The following is a 15,560-nucleotide window of genomic DNA, read 5'->3' as shown; positions in this document are numbered from 1 at the left end:
GAGGAAGAGAAAAACAAAAAAGTGTCACAAAGTGAGAAAGCAGAAAGCTGCAAGAATGAGCTGAAGGGGGAGGGAATGGCTTTAAATGGATTAAAGAGGTCCGAGATGGCCTCAGGATTACACTGCCTCAGTATTCCATGCTCGCACATTTAACTGCAGCAGCCGAGAGTTTCATTGGAGAACTTTGGGCACCGGCTCGTTTTTATTTACAAATTAAGCACTGCATGAAAGGGTAACTTAAAATTACAGTATATTAACTAACAATTTAATATATAAAAATACATTTTAAGTACCTTAAATATATTAGTATTGTCATCTAAAAAAGCAGATAACAATAAAACCATTACATTGTTTTGCAATTGAAATGTATAAAGCTAAGTAAGTGCACCTCTGATGTAAACCACTGTAATGTAAGTATACTCATGATGTTCTTAACTTGATGTGATGACACCAAATGTAAAGTTAGACGAGGTAACTACTGACAGCACAGTAGGCACAAATGTAGGGAGGAATACGTATAGGGGAGCAGAGGAGCTTAAAGCTCTCCACATATCTTTAAACTAGGAATTAGAAAGAAAAAACACTATTCTATGAAGAAATGACATGGCAAGGTGTCTCTGAAGTTGATGGAGGAAAGTGAGGAGGGAATAGCTGGGGCAGCAGTGCATTACTATTGACTGCATTCGCCATCTGTACTACTGCCATTAAAGAACAAGCACTGTAATTACCTAAGTATTAATGAGGCATATAGCAGTAAAATTGATGACCTAAAGGGCAAAATCGCTTGTGATCCAATAGCTTTGCTTGATGGAGCCCTGGCTCAAGCAGTTTGATAAACAAATAATCACAGCCTCTTGAAAGTTAAGAGCACTGTCTGTGGAAGCACACAGGTTTTGGCCAAATCACAAGCTGTACTGAGATTAATCATCACTTGAGCCGAGTCACAGTCCCTCTCTGTAGTACTCCCAAACGTTTTTTGTTTCAGCTACATTCTGTCAAATCAGATCTAAAAACCACTGAAAATACGTTTTGATGAACTTCCTCACCATAACTCTACAAATGGCCTTCAACACCTCACACATGACATTACAAATTACACCGCTGACACTATTAGTGACATCACATCCTCGCTGACATTACAGCAATCAAATTGTTGAAGGCACTTTCCTCTTTACCCCCAAATTACACTGAGCTCCGCATACGACTGCAACCAGTAGGCACAGTGTGAAATATATTGTGTTTGTTAAGGTCCTAGCCCTGTGCTAATTGTTGAAAGGGTGCTGAACTCAAAGCCAATTTCATCTGTGACCATCAGACTCTGAGTTCCGTGTGCACCACTGTGGGCCATGCCCACTGTACCCTGGGTTCACGGCCTGGATCTTGGCTTTGCCTTGTTCGTAGGCCATCCTCCCAGCAACCTCTACTCCAAGACCCCCCTGGATATGGCATTCAACAATACCCAGTGGTCTCTGGTTGCCATATCTTGCCTTCTGCCAGGTCTTGTATTAGAGGCACCCCTATCCAAGGGCTCACTTGGCGCGTTCATAGGCTGTGCCATTCGTATAAACCTTGCACTCAGAAGACTCTGCACTCTGTACATCTTCCCTGAGAGCACTCTGCCCTCATTCCTTGCCTGTGCCCCTGTGAAATCGAGCCTGGCTTTCAGCAAGGTCCCGTGCTGACTGCCACAGTTCCCTTACTGCTTTTAGTAATGTCATCACTGATGTTAAATGTGATGTAATATTTGATGTCCCCATTCATATAATCAATTATGTAATTTGTGATAACATTTGACGTGTGCGGTCAGGAGCTGTTTGTATGGGGTTATGGTTGTAAACCCAACATAGATTGTGTTGGTTTATAGGCTTTTTGGATCCTAACTCAAAATCCATTCAACCACAGTTTTTCAGTAAAATGTTGTTTTAATGATTTCCTATATTTTGGCCAATGGCCAAAGTAAAAACCTCTTGACCTGGCCTTTGGACATATGTAGTGAGTTTATCCAAATTGTAAGACCTTAATCTGATAGAGACTTCTAGTTGCAGATTCCTTACTGAAGAATTTTCCCCTAGGCTTCAGACTAATTCCAGATATTTTTTCTTCGAGCTATACTCTTGCGCGTCAGTAGGTGGTGTCGGTCGACTCCGCAGGCGTCTTTGGTGTTGTAGTCTCCGTTATGACATCAGGAGTAGTACATAGACGCCACCTCAGCGTAGTGACGTTATTTCTTTTCTTTTTGCGCCACGCGCTGATCCGGAGAGAGCTACTCTGGTCTCTTTTTTATTGACTTCGACCCTTTTGTTGAGTTTTTGGTGAGTTTTTTGGTGCGTCCCGAAGACCGGTTTCAAACCGTGCAAGGACCGTCACTGCAGGATGTTGGTGACGGATCCGCATCAGGTTTGTTTGTGGTGTCTGGAGCGTGACCACGACCCGAAGTCGTGCTCCGAGTGCCAGGCCATGCACCCGAAGGCCTTGAAGGAGTGATCCCTCAAGCTTATGGCGCTCCGCCGCTCGAGGGGAAGGTCTCGAGACCGGTCGCGTAGCCACCTCCATTCTTCTTCCTTGAAGTCTCCGGGCCAAGGTAAGAAGAAGAAGTCTAACAGATCCCATCACCCTTCGACTTCACCCTGTCGCTCGGCCGATGCAACGCCGGAGGAGCATTGCCGCTCGAGGTCTTAGTTTTCGGAGTGTTCTTTTGGGCCTGTTCCGTGCTTCCCCAAGTTTCCAGGAGGCAGATGGACTCCTGCCAAATTAAAGGAGGCTCCTGTGAACAGGACTATTGCACGCCGCCATCGGCCTCCCCCGAACGACCCTAAATTCCTGTCCCAACACCCCACACCTGAGAGCCTTGTCATCCAGGCATCCTCTTCCTTGGGCGCATTCCCTTCCGCACCCCCAGGTAGGGAATCAAAAAGGCTGGAACAATTTGGAAGAAAATGTTTCCTTCCTCCAGTCTCACTCTGCGTTCAGTGAACCCTGCATGCCTTTTGGACCACTATACCCACTCTCTGTGAGATAGGGTTGCGCAAGTTCTGCCGCAGATATCAGAGAAGGCCCGTGCAATTGACTCCCAAGTTGTCACCGTTGGGAGAGATGTGGCAAAGTTCACAATCAGATGTGGGTTGGACACAACCGACTCTCTCTAAGGGTAAATCGGTTGCGACGATGGTGGCCTTGAGGTGCCACCCCTGGTTGCATAGATTTCGTTTTTCGGGGATGTCCAACAGACTTTTATGGCCGCGCCCTTTGATGGCTCCTGTCTCTTTGGAGACAAGCCAGACTCGGCTTTGGAGAGATTCAAGGACTCCCGGGCTACGGCGTGGTCCCTCTGCCTTATCACTGCCCCTAACCCCTAACAGTCTACCTTTCGCCCCTTTCGTGGCCACGGAAGGGGCTGCTTGCTGCGTCCCTATCCCAGCCACCGTGCCACCCATGCTGTTCAGCCGCTGCGTGGCCGGGGATGTAGATTCTACGTGGGTGTGGGGCAGGGAACCAGAGGTCTGCCCAGTCCACCCGTGCCACTGCTGCAGCCTCCAAACCCTCCTAGTCCGTCCCCTCACTCTGATCCAGTTGGCGGCAGGATTTGCCATCACCTGCCCCACTGGGAATCCACTACTACAGACAGATGGGTTTTGCAGATCATTCGAAGGGGCTCCTCCCTCCCCTTCGAATCTGCCCCACCAGCCATGCCTCCCTCAGTCAGCTGTATTCCAGGGGATCATTTGGCACTTCTCCGCCAGGAAGTTGCGGCTTTCTTGGCCAAGGGAGCCATAGAGAAGGTCCCTGCGCTATAAGTAGATCGTGGTTGTTATTGCAGCTACTTTCTGGTGCCCAAAAAGGACAAGGGCTTATGTCCTATCCTAGACCTTCGGGACCTCAATCTCTTCCTCAAGAAGGAGAAATTCAAAATTCTCACTCTGGCTTAGGGCCTGTCTGCCTTGGACCCAGGAGACTGGATGGGAGCGTTGGACTTGCAGGACGCTTATTTCCCCATCCCCATCCTGCCTGCCCACAGACATTACCTATGATTCGTGGTTGGTCACGAACACTTTCAATTTACCGTACTCCCCTTCGGCCTTACCACGGCCCCTCAGTGTTCACGAAAGGGATGGTGGTGGTTGCAGCTCATCTGCGCAGGTTAGGGGTTTTAGTCTTCCCCTACCTCGACGACTGGCTGTTGAAGGTAGCCCCACCCCAGAAAGTCGACTCCCACATTCAAACTACGGCGAACCTCCTGCACATGCTGGGGTTCACTATAAACGTGCCGAAGTCACACCTGACTCCATCTCAGACGCTCCCTTTCATCCGAGTCATTCTGGACACAGTGCAGTTTTGGGCCTGTCCTCCCGAAAAGCGAGTCCAAGATATTAAGGCTATGGTTCTGATCTTTCAGCCTCGGTCTTGGGGAGACTGACTCTGAGGCTGCTGGGCTTTATTGTCTCCTGCATCCTGCTAGAGACACATGCCAGATGGGACTTGAAGTTCCAGTGGGCGCAGCATCAGGGAAATTCTCTGACATGGTCCATATTTCGGAGGGGATTGCGAAAGACCTGCAGTGGTGGCTTTCGAATCCACGTTGGGTCCACAGCAGAGCCCTCTCCCTTCTCCAGCCATATCTATCCATAGTGACAGATGCGTCACTTCTGGGATGGGGTGCCTACATGGGAGAGGTGGATATCAGAGGCCTCTAGTCTCCGGAGGAGTCAGGACTCCATATCAATCTTCTGGAGCTCTGAGCGATCAGGCTTGCATTGAACATATTTCTTCCCTCTCTCAAAGGGCAAGTAGTGCAAGTGTTCACGGACAACACTACTGCCATGTGGTACTGCAACAAACAGGGTGGAGTATGGTCCTGGCCCCTTTGTCGGGAGGCACTACGCCTCTGGGCATGGCTGGAACATCAGGACATTACCCTGGTGGTTCAACATCTGGTGGGCTCTCTCAACGCCAGAGCAAATGAACTCAGCCGTCAATGCAAAGCCGATCACGAATGGCGTCTCCATCCAGAGGCGGCGCAAGATCTCTTTCAGCAATGGGGAGAGTCTTGGTTAGATCTGTTCGCCTCGACGGAGTATGCGCAATGTCAGCTGTTTTGCACATTGGAGTTTCCAAGGTGGCACTCACTCGGAGACGCATTTCGTCTCGAGTGGAACTCTGGCCTCCTTTACGCCTGTACCACTTCTGCCCAGAGTTCTCAAGATCATCAGGAACGACCAGGCCCAAGTTATCTTGGTGGCTCCGGACTGGGCACAGAGAGTATGGTATCCCTAGCTATTGAGCATGGCCACGGATCCTCCACTCAGACTGCCTCTTTGGAGGATCTTCTGTCGCAGCAGGGGACGGTTCTCCACCCGAACCTGTCCAATATCCTCCTTCATGCGTGGAGAATGAGAAGCGGCAGTTAACGGCTTTTGACCTTCCACCTGAAGTCTGTGACGTTACCTAGGCAGCCTGGCATCCCTCCACCAAAACGATATACGCCTGTCATTGTCATAAATTTGGGGCATGGTGGGGTTGAACCCCTCCCTCTCCTCTGAGGTTCCTTTGTTCATTCTTTCTTTAGCCCAGCAGGGCTCTGCTTTGGGCACCCTTAAAGGTTATTTATCGGCAATTTCGGCCTTTCTTAGGTTACCTGATCAGCCTTCACTCTTTAAGTCTCCTACTGTCAGTCGATTCCTTAAATGTCTCACTCGTTTGTTTCCTCTCAGTCCACTCATCATGCCTCAGTGGGACCTCAATCTTGTTCTTACTTTCTTAATGTGTACTCCCTTCGAGCCGATGCACAATTGTCCTTACGGCTCCTTACTTTCAAGGTTATTTTTCTTGTTGCCATCACTTCTGCTTACACAGTGAGTGAGCTTCAGCCTCTTTCTTCAAAGCCCCCACATTTGTCTGTGCACCGTGACAAATGGTGTTGCACACTAAGGCTTCCTTCCTTCCCAAGGTCATTACACCTTTTCATCTTTTCCATCACTTTACCTACTTTTTACGCACCTCCACATCCTTCTCATGAGGAGGAGAGACTCCACCGTCTGGACACAAAAAGAGTGTTGGCTTTCTATCTCAATCGTACTAAAGATTTCCAGGTGGACGATCAACTCTGTTGGATATGTGGGTGCGAAGAAAGGGAAGGCGGTGCAAAAACGTACCATCTCTCAATGGGTACTTCTTTGCATCAAAATGTGCTCTTTGGCCAAGAAGCAACCCCCTGAGGGCTTGCACGTTCATTCCAACAGAGCGACTTCTGCTTCCACTGCGTTAGCACGTGGAGTTCCTGTCCAGGATATCTACCAGGCAGCTACATGGGCATCCTTGCACAAGTTTGCTAAACATCACTGCCTGGACAGTCCGGTCAGTCGGGACAGCTACTTTGGTCGTTCAGTCCTGCAGGACTTTCTAATATAATCTTGGTTCGCAGCCCACCCCTAATGATGGCATTGCTTGGGTATCTATTCTAAGGTAAGGAATCTGCAACTAGAAGTCTCTATCAGATGTACAAGTTACTTACCTTCGGTAACGATATATCTGGTAGAGACATATTCTAGTTGCAGATTCCTTACTGATCCACCCATCCTCCCCGCTCGTGAACTGATTTCTAGGGATAGGGCTTCCCCATTCAGGGCCTTAGCTCTGGCGCACCAATCTCAGTGCACTTTGGCGTGGAAAGTTGTGCAAAGAAACTGACGTCACTACGCTGAGGTGGCGTCTAAGTACTACTCCTGACGTCATCACTGCGACTACAATGCCAATGACACCCACGGAGTCGACCAACATCACTTACTGACACGCAAGGGTATTGCTCGAAGAAAAAATCTCCAGATCCAGTCTGATGACTGGGGAAAACTCTAAGGTAAGGAATCTGCAACTAGGATATGTCCCTACCAGATATATTGTTACAAGAGGTAAGTAACTTGTACGTCTACTTCCTCAGTCCAGCGGAATTCCCTCCAGATCCTATTGCCTTGTGCCAGTGTCCCCATCCAGAGAGCCATGGCCTTTGCACATGTTGTCCACCCCAGTGTCTGCTGGGCATGGTCTCGGAATGTGCACAGTAAGCACTAGTCATGAAGCATTCCCTTCAGCCACACCCTGCCCTCAATAGTCCACCCAGGTGGTATGGCATATAGCCGTGCTCAGTGTGCAATCTGTTTAATCCCAGTACTAGTTGGGCAGAATTTGTTGAATTTTGGCAATGTCCTACTCCTATTAGCCAGCCCCAAGTGCCCACTGAGTAGAGCCTCCAACTGTGCCCACCAGAAAGTGGGCACAGGGAGTGGATTTTCCAACTCAGTTCAAGTGGTGCCTAAAGGAGAAGGATTATGTTTTGATATTTCCAAATTGCAAACCTTGCAATGGCTTAGCAATGGTGTCATGGGCCCAAGTGTAAGCAAGGAAAATGACCTCTTTGCTGTTGGGGTAGTAAAATACAGCAATAATCAGAGTTCAGTGGGCCACTCAGTCCTCTGGGCCCCGGTTCCACTGAACCTGCTGTACTATTGATAGCTACGCTTCTGGACCTTGCTGGCTTGAAATGGGGCGCTGTACCGGGGGCAAGCCTTAGTGGGAACACATGGGGAGGATGTTTTCAGGCATATTGCTCTACCTCTTTGATATATTGTAGCCACAATCTGGGCCGATGTGAGAAAACTGGTGGCGAATGAATTGCAAGGTGTTTATTTTTAATCTCACCTCTTCCCTCTAAAAGGAAATTGAGTTCTTATATTAAAACTGCCTGACTATAAAACAACATGTTGGCACAGCGCTCGTTTGGCGCCTTGCTCTCTGTAGAATGGTGTCGGACAACCGTGGCTTTCCAGTTTTAATACTTCATGTACTTTTGGTTTGAAAGTGAAAATTACAAAATATAGAGTTTCGCGAGGAATGCTGTTTTAGTTTTCTGTCTAGGCGAAGCCTTGAGTCATGCTGAGGGCAGCTGTGTAACAGTCCCCTTTTTAGCTGACTGCAGCGAGGATGTAGCTTTGACAAAGACGTGAACTTTAAATGATGTTGATGCAAAATCATAATTTTGACTCGTGGAGGGGAGAGGGTGACAGTGAAGAAAGGGTGCTCATTATATTCACTGGGAGTGCTGCAGATTCTCATAATCTTGGGCCTATTTCTCTTTGTGTGATGGGAAGACTTCCAGTGAAACAGAGGTTGTGCTATGTGGAAAAGGTATTTTGTGCAGGTAGGTAAGGCCTCGCATGACTGGGGCAAAAGTCAAGGGCAAGTCTGGCGCCAACCAAGTCCCGGCTGCACAGCTCTCCAGAAACCTCCACTTTTCTATTATAGGCTCGGACATCCGATATCTCGCATTGTGCCAAATGTAGTGCGGCAGGTGCAGTGGCACAGGGGCAGGAAAAAGTCCCACCACATTTAAATATTGCTGATTATTTCCACCCATCGGTGGCGGGAGTTGGAGTGGGGGAGAGGATTAGAGGTCCACTTTCCTTACTTGCGCTAGGCTCTTATGGCACCCTGTCGTCAGAGAAGAGTTTGCCGTTTTTTTTACAGGTGCAGGTTAATTTAGGATATAAAGCGTGTACTCCACTCCAGCGGGGAAGGAGCATTTATTTGCTGTAAGTTAATTGTTTGCTTACTTAATATGTTGTTCTTTAGCTACAGACAATCAGATTTTCTACAATGATTATGCTGTGAAAAATTCACATTATAAAGTAATTGAACAACCTCCACGAGTGTGTGTGTAATTAAACGGCATGTCCCATGTGGGATATTTTCATTTGGTTTCCAAATTGGCCCGAGCAAGCCAGGGTTACTTCCACTTGAGAGAATAAATAGGCAACCTTTAACCCGGTACGCATTCTGTTTATATTAAACTGAACTGAACAGCCACGTCATCTGTTTCTTTGCTGTCATTTCACTACCTTTCACCGGGTAACTGATATTTCGAGAGAATTAAGGCATACATAAACAACAATTAGTGGTGTCTTTTGCATACTAAATTAATTTATTATTTATGTCATTTGGGCTGCATGGTTTTCCTTTTATTCCTTTTTTCTTGTTTTTACGTGTTTTTGGTTCATATAGTTTCACATCTTAATACAAAATTAGTGGTGTCTTTTGCATACTAAATTAATGTATTATTTATGTCATTTGGGCTGTATGGATTTCGTTGTATTCCTTTTTTCTTGTTTTTACGTGTTTTTGGTTCATATAGTTTCACTTCTTAGTAAGCTCGTTTTTACTTATATAGATATGCATTCCTAAGTCTGGGATGATCTTTTAACTATGACAGATGTTGGTTGGCCATGAGCTGCTTTTGGACTTATATTCCTGCTTAGCCATTGCTGTATCCAGTGGTGACACACAGAAGGCCTTAGGTTGGTGGAGTCCTCCATTGTCGCAGAAGGCCTCAGGTTGCTGGAGTTCCCCGTTGTCGGCACCCCTGCTTAGTATCTTTATGAAAAGACCAGGGCCAGTGGAATTATGCTGCAGGGGAGGGCCAATTTATGCGGCTGGGATGACTTAGTTATGCAGCAAGAAAAGACAAACGATGCAGTGTGATGTGGCACATTTAGTGATAGTATTTCTTCATTAGTTTCTCATGTTTATAATGCCTGGGAATAGGTTGCAGCCCTTTAGTACCAGTTAAACACCCATATATGGCAATACGCAATAAAAATGGGATCAAGCAACCTTCGCAAAGAGACTTCTACTGTGCAGCAACACGTGTTGCTGCGTTTTTAGTAACTAGTAACTTTTGAACCGTTTGAAAGGTTTTCCCACTATGCAGCCTACAATGGATTATGTAGAAAATACAGCAAATCCATAATTATACGAAAAACACTGCAGCCGTACAATAACATAATTCCAGTTCATAGGCCGGCTAAAGGACGTTGCTGTTTGCTTGCACTGCCTGTACTGCCATACGTTTCTGGGGTGAGCATGATCCTTTCACCACCAGAGAGAACAAGGAAAATGAATGTTGGAAAAGGGTCCAGATAAATGGGACCAAAAACAGAGGTTTTTAGTGTCTGGACCCATACATGCGCTTAAACTTTTAGGACCAGATTTCTCCTCCCATTGTTTGGAGCTCCGATTGGAAACAAGACGAAAGATAAGGAAAGACTTATCTCTTGGATTTCATTTCAGCTTGGATTCGCAAGTGAGAGCAGTGGTCAAGTTATTTTATCCATTTAAACTTTTCAGGAAAGTATTGCCTTTTCTTGCAGTTCGAAACCATGTTGGAGGCGCTGCTGCAATGAACTAGAGCAGTGGTTCCTAACCTGTGGTCCAAGGACACCTTAGGGGTCCGCGAAGCCTCCTCAGAGGGTCCGTAACTGCTGAGGAAATTAAATAATATTAACAGATTAGGTCCCCAGCTTTCAGAAATGACTCAGTAGGTGGTCCCTGGATCCAATAATGATTCAGTGGGGTCCCGAGTTCCAATATTGATAAAGTGGGGGCCCACAGAAGTCAAAAGGTTGGGACCCACTTAACTAGGGGCACCCTGCTGCCCTGACCGTGGGACATGAACTATATTTAGCAGATTATACTTAGAGGTCCATGCATATCAATTTATGCATCTGCAAAAAATGCAATTTGCGAGGAAAGGCTATTTCTGGATTGTGGAAATGTCCAATGGTAGCTGCGATGTGAACGATTCATTCACTGTCAGTCTGTCGGTGACAGACTCACATTTCACACTTTAGACCTCTGTGTAAAAGATTACACTGACTAGGTCCGACATATTTTGTGAACAGATGGGCCACTATCTTCCTATGAAAAGTCAGATTCGGATTCAGATTCGTCTTATTGTGACCAAACCACATTTGTGCCTTGTGGGAACAGGAGATTTTCAGCAGCCGGTGCGAAATTGTCAAAATCTTTACTGTGCATTACTAGGATGCTATTTCCCTGAAAGTTATCCCAAATTTAAGTCTTGATCTTTGTAAATACATTTTAGTGGTCGCCCAGCCATTTTTTTTTACCCTATATCGTTCGTGTTGCACCTTAGTGTAGATGCTCTTTATTTTAATTGTTAGTACACTTAATGCATAATTTAATCTTCGCTTACTCTTGTGTTCCTTCAGTGTTTATATATTTTTATGCCGTTTCTACAGTGTAGGTTACTTTATGTACCTGTTTTTACTGTTACCTACTTTCTAGTCATTGTTGACTTTTTTGTTTTATGATTCATTTCTACCATATGGTAGGAGCGCTGAGTAAAAATAGCTGCACAAACAAATAAATGCAAATATCATGTGCAGAGTCTTTTGTGAGTCCAAGTTCACATAGGGACAGCCACCTTGGGGTGCCTAAGTCTCAGAAGCATCAGGTATTACATGATATTGACAGTTTATCATGCCTGCTGCAAACGTAATGGTCTTTAGGCACTCACAAATAAGTGTTGTAGTCTAACTGATGTTACTCATTTTGTCTACTTTGGTTCAATGGAAGCTGACTAAGCCCTGGCAGTATTAGAACCAGTGCCTCATTTGATTCAATGGGAGACACCAGAACTTATTTTTGTGGTCCGGCACTTATTTTTCCTTGTCAAATATTTCTAGGAACAAGAGAGAAAACACACACAGGATGAAAAAGACGGAAAAAACGTTACCAAGGGAGAAAGCGGGAATCTAAAAGAGTGAGATAAAAGGGCAGAGAATGTCTGGCAGTGGGCTAAAGAGGCATGAGGTAGGTTCAAGACTATGAAGTCTTGGTATTCGGAACCCTCACATTTAAATGCAATGGCTGCAGTCTTCTTAGCAGCGCTTTAGGCAGCGGCACTTATTTTACAATTAAGCACTTAGACTTTGTCTAAGTTGAGTGCATCAATTCTACACGACTGTGTAGGTAGAAGAGCTCAACAGGGTGTGTCCACTGCAAGCACAACGGGGAGCTCAAGCATACCTACAGTGTTCACTCCTTGAAGAGCTTATATGGCAAGTACAACGTCTGTACCATGACAGTTTGTGTGCCATAAATGCCAGGCCACAGGACTGAGATTGATTGTTGGTGGCTATCTCATGTAATATGTAGCACAGCACACTACTACCATAGGGTGCAGACAAATATTTTTGTGACATGTAGATTGCACATAAATCTCTGCAAAAACGTTTGAAGATGCTGGCAGCATTTCTGGAGATTTCAGATGGCCTCTTATCAGATATAAGCAACATGTGCAATCTTTTTCATGTATTGGCCTAATTGCAAATTTGCACCTCAAAATGGATTCTACTACACACCTATTACACACCTACTACAAGAACGCTGCCTTATGGTGATAATAAGATGGAGGAAGTTTTGAGTATCATAGCCGAAGAGTAATGTACCTTGAGCCAGAGTGCTTTCATTGTTTTGCCTGTATGGGGAGTTCATATGTGCTGAAGTTCAAAGCAGTGATTCCTGTTTTGTGCAAGCTGGTGCTTTACCCACTTGAAACAGGAGCCATTCCATTCCCAAGCCAAAGGCCACACTTGAGCATCATGGCATGATGGATAATGCAAGTGTGTGAGTGTGAAGCATGTGAATGTGAAATCTGTAACCCAGCTTTAATGAGAAGATGGCACATGCCCTGACACTCCGAGCAAGAGCCCGGTGGCACTCCACCCGTTCTGTGAGTGAACTTTGATAGTATAAGCAAACCTGGCCTATTTGAGCAAAAGAAAGGAGGCTGTATGAGGCACACCTGAAATGGGTTCTATGAATGTCATCAGCATATACCGCCAGTATGTTTCACTTTAATCAAATTTGGAGTTGCTAAAGTACTTTAAGAATGGCTGTACAGGACACCATGCTATGCTCCACCATCACAAGAGTGCACACACATGGTAAAATCCCAGCCCTGGGGAGTATTCAATGCGTTTTCTATGTAAACAATAAGGATGCATTGTAAATACCCACGTTTTTCATAGAATGTAGATTGAAACGCGCCAAACGAGCTTGGCTTGCAGACTAAACCCACTTCTCTGACACTAAGTGATCCTCTGACCAACTTTTATTTCCTCCACAATTTCTGATTTCCCTCGCCAGGCACATAGCCACAATTAAGGTCAGTCCAAATTTCTGCAAGATGGTAGTCGGTTGCTACCTTCCAGTGCGACTTGTTCTCCAAAGCAGTCTACAAGGCTACCATGCTCCAAGACAGCTCCGTTTTTCAGTACCATGACTGAAATCCCATGATCTTTTGACAATATTTTATTTTGTTGTGACTCCTATTTGTACACAATGATGTAATCCCATTGAAAATAAACGAGGACCATAAAACATGTTATTTGGAGTAAGTAGACTAATAAATATAAATTCACACATATAGCACTACAGCACTGTTTTAATTCCATGTAACTATCCTAGCACGTTTAAGCTAACTTGAGAAATCGTTACCTGCTGTCTCACAGGTTCTATGCTACAGTTACTTTACAGAAGAAATCATCTGCATGTGTACTCGCAAAGCCTATTTAATTGCACTATTGCACACATAACTACACAGAACCGGGTACACCTTGGCAGCTGAATCATGTTATTCTTATCTCTAGATTATTAATTACAATCTTTTTCAACAAATGATTTTCCGAGATTCTTTGTGGCAATGTAAAAATGCAGATGTGATAACCGTGGCAGCTCATAGGCGTCTTACATACAACTGTTTCTTGTTGCATGAGGTTGTTGAAAAACCTTCTTATGAAGTTGCTATTAGTAAGTTACTGCTCTTACGTGAACCTCAAGGGTCTCATTGAGGCTAAGTACGTGGTTTGAAAATCCTCATAGAGAAAGAACACATTAAGCCGGTGAAAAGCTTCCCATTTATTTTAAATGCAATAACAAAATTGTTTCTAATACGTAAAGTATGCTTTCTTTTTCTTTTAAGATGTTAAAGGTTATTTTAGTTGTTCGTAAATTTGAGGACATTTTTATTTTTTGCAAAGAAAATTTGATCAAATATTCTGAGTTCTATTGTAAAATACTTTTACCAAGGTCCATGAAACATTTACTTTAAGTAACTATATACCGAGTTAAGAGGCCTTCTGCAGGAATAATTGAACGCTCCTATGCTCACATCTCCCAATTCTTTAAAGTGTGCATTAATGATTTAAACATTTGTTTTTTCCTCTGACTTGACATTTCTTTTCTAATTTTAAAATGTCACGTAGGTAGTGGTCCTGACCCATATTAAACGCTCATGGCGTCAGGCCTTTTTGGCACATTGCAGCTTGCACTCATAGGAGGCCTGCTTTGGGGAAGGGGGCATATTTTTGTCATCACCTGCCATGTACTTTAACCATTAACAAGTACCGCTTTTGTGCAAGAGAAGTAGATTTCCCCATGTGTGGCTTGAGTCCGGGGCCAAAGGTTGGCGTTCTAACGTTGACTTCTAGTGAAATATCACTTCCATTTCCCCTTTAAAACCGTGTTTATTTGCCCTTTATTTTTGAAAGTTTATGGTAATTTTCTCACACCCCCTGTTAGGGCTGTCCAGATCCCGTTAAAATGACTTTATAATTAAAAGATATAAAAACATCATCCAAGCCAACAGGTGGTGAAAGCCAATAAAGTGCTGTTTACTTCCAGTACCGTGGCACCGCAAAGCTACGAACAGGGGCACAAAAAGGAGTCCATGGAGCATTATTTGCTGGGACTGTGGAATAACAGCACATGTGGGAGGAAATAATTTAAGGCAAAAGTGCAACCTGTCCACTCTCCTTCTGAAGAAATGAATGAGAAATGAATATGTACGTCAATAAGATACAATTTATTTAAATCAACTAGTACTGTAGAATCGTAGCAGAAAAGACAGCACAGGATCCTTTGAAGATCTAGGACACACCGATGCAGCCACGGTCATAGCACGCATTGCCAGCAGTAATCTTGTAGCACAAGGAACAAGCTTTGACAAAGTCAAGAGGTGTGGTTTTATTATGCTAATCCATGCAGGGTTACCACATTATGGTGGTTTGATGCAAGCACTGGAGAGGAGGTGGAAGGATATACTCAAAAAGCCATTGGCCTTAGATGAGAGATTAATATTCCACTGGGTTGAGCCAAGACTTGACTGGCAAAGTTTTGAGCCAAGAATTGAAAGAGGCTTGTCAGATAAAGCTGATGGTTGAAAGAGGCAGACCCAAAGCCCACTCCATGAACATTGTAACCATTAGGTCTTTTTTCTCTGTCAAAACCCTGACTTTAACATTACAGCACTCCACACACATAAAAAACATTTGCAAAAGAGAAAAACAAGCATTGGCAAAGCCAATAATTTGGGACTTGGCAATCTGTGTGATGGTTATTTTTTATTGTAAGCAGATGCCACAAAAGAAAACAATAAAACCTAAACCTGACACAGGTTTGTGAGCCATGTTGAACCTCCCGCAGGGTCTGCAACCCCAGTACTACGTCTGCAAACCCAGTGGAAAATCCAACAAGAGCCTACAAACTTTCCAGGGTTCACAAACCCAGTTGACTAGGCCGGATGACCTCTCGAGCTGCGTTGGGGTCCACAAGCCCTTCCCTTAAGGTCTACAAAACCTGTAATAATGTTTTTTTTTTTTTTAATTTATTTTTTTATTGGCTTAAGGGGAAGATGTCACTCTAGGGTAGTG

The 15,560-nt window shown here is 44.8% G+C and overlaps 1 protein-coding gene across 1 annotated transcript in view; it reads left to right on the top strand.

Annotated features, from left to right (window-relative positions):
- The window catches only part of JAZF1 (JAZF zinc finger 1), a 620,003-nt gene that overhangs the window by 192,806 nt on the left and 411,637 nt on the right, over window positions 1–15,560 (top strand). The gene's annotated exons all lie outside the window — the stretch shown is intronic.

The sequence above is a fragment of the Pleurodeles waltl genome, chromosome 10, assembly GCF_031143425.1.
Source record: "Pleurodeles waltl isolate 20211129_DDA chromosome 10, aPleWal1.hap1.20221129, whole genome shotgun sequence".
NCBI lineage: Eukaryota > Metazoa > Chordata > Amphibia > Caudata > Salamandridae > Pleurodeles > Pleurodeles waltl.
This window is presented reverse-complemented; position numbering and strand designations above follow the sequence as displayed.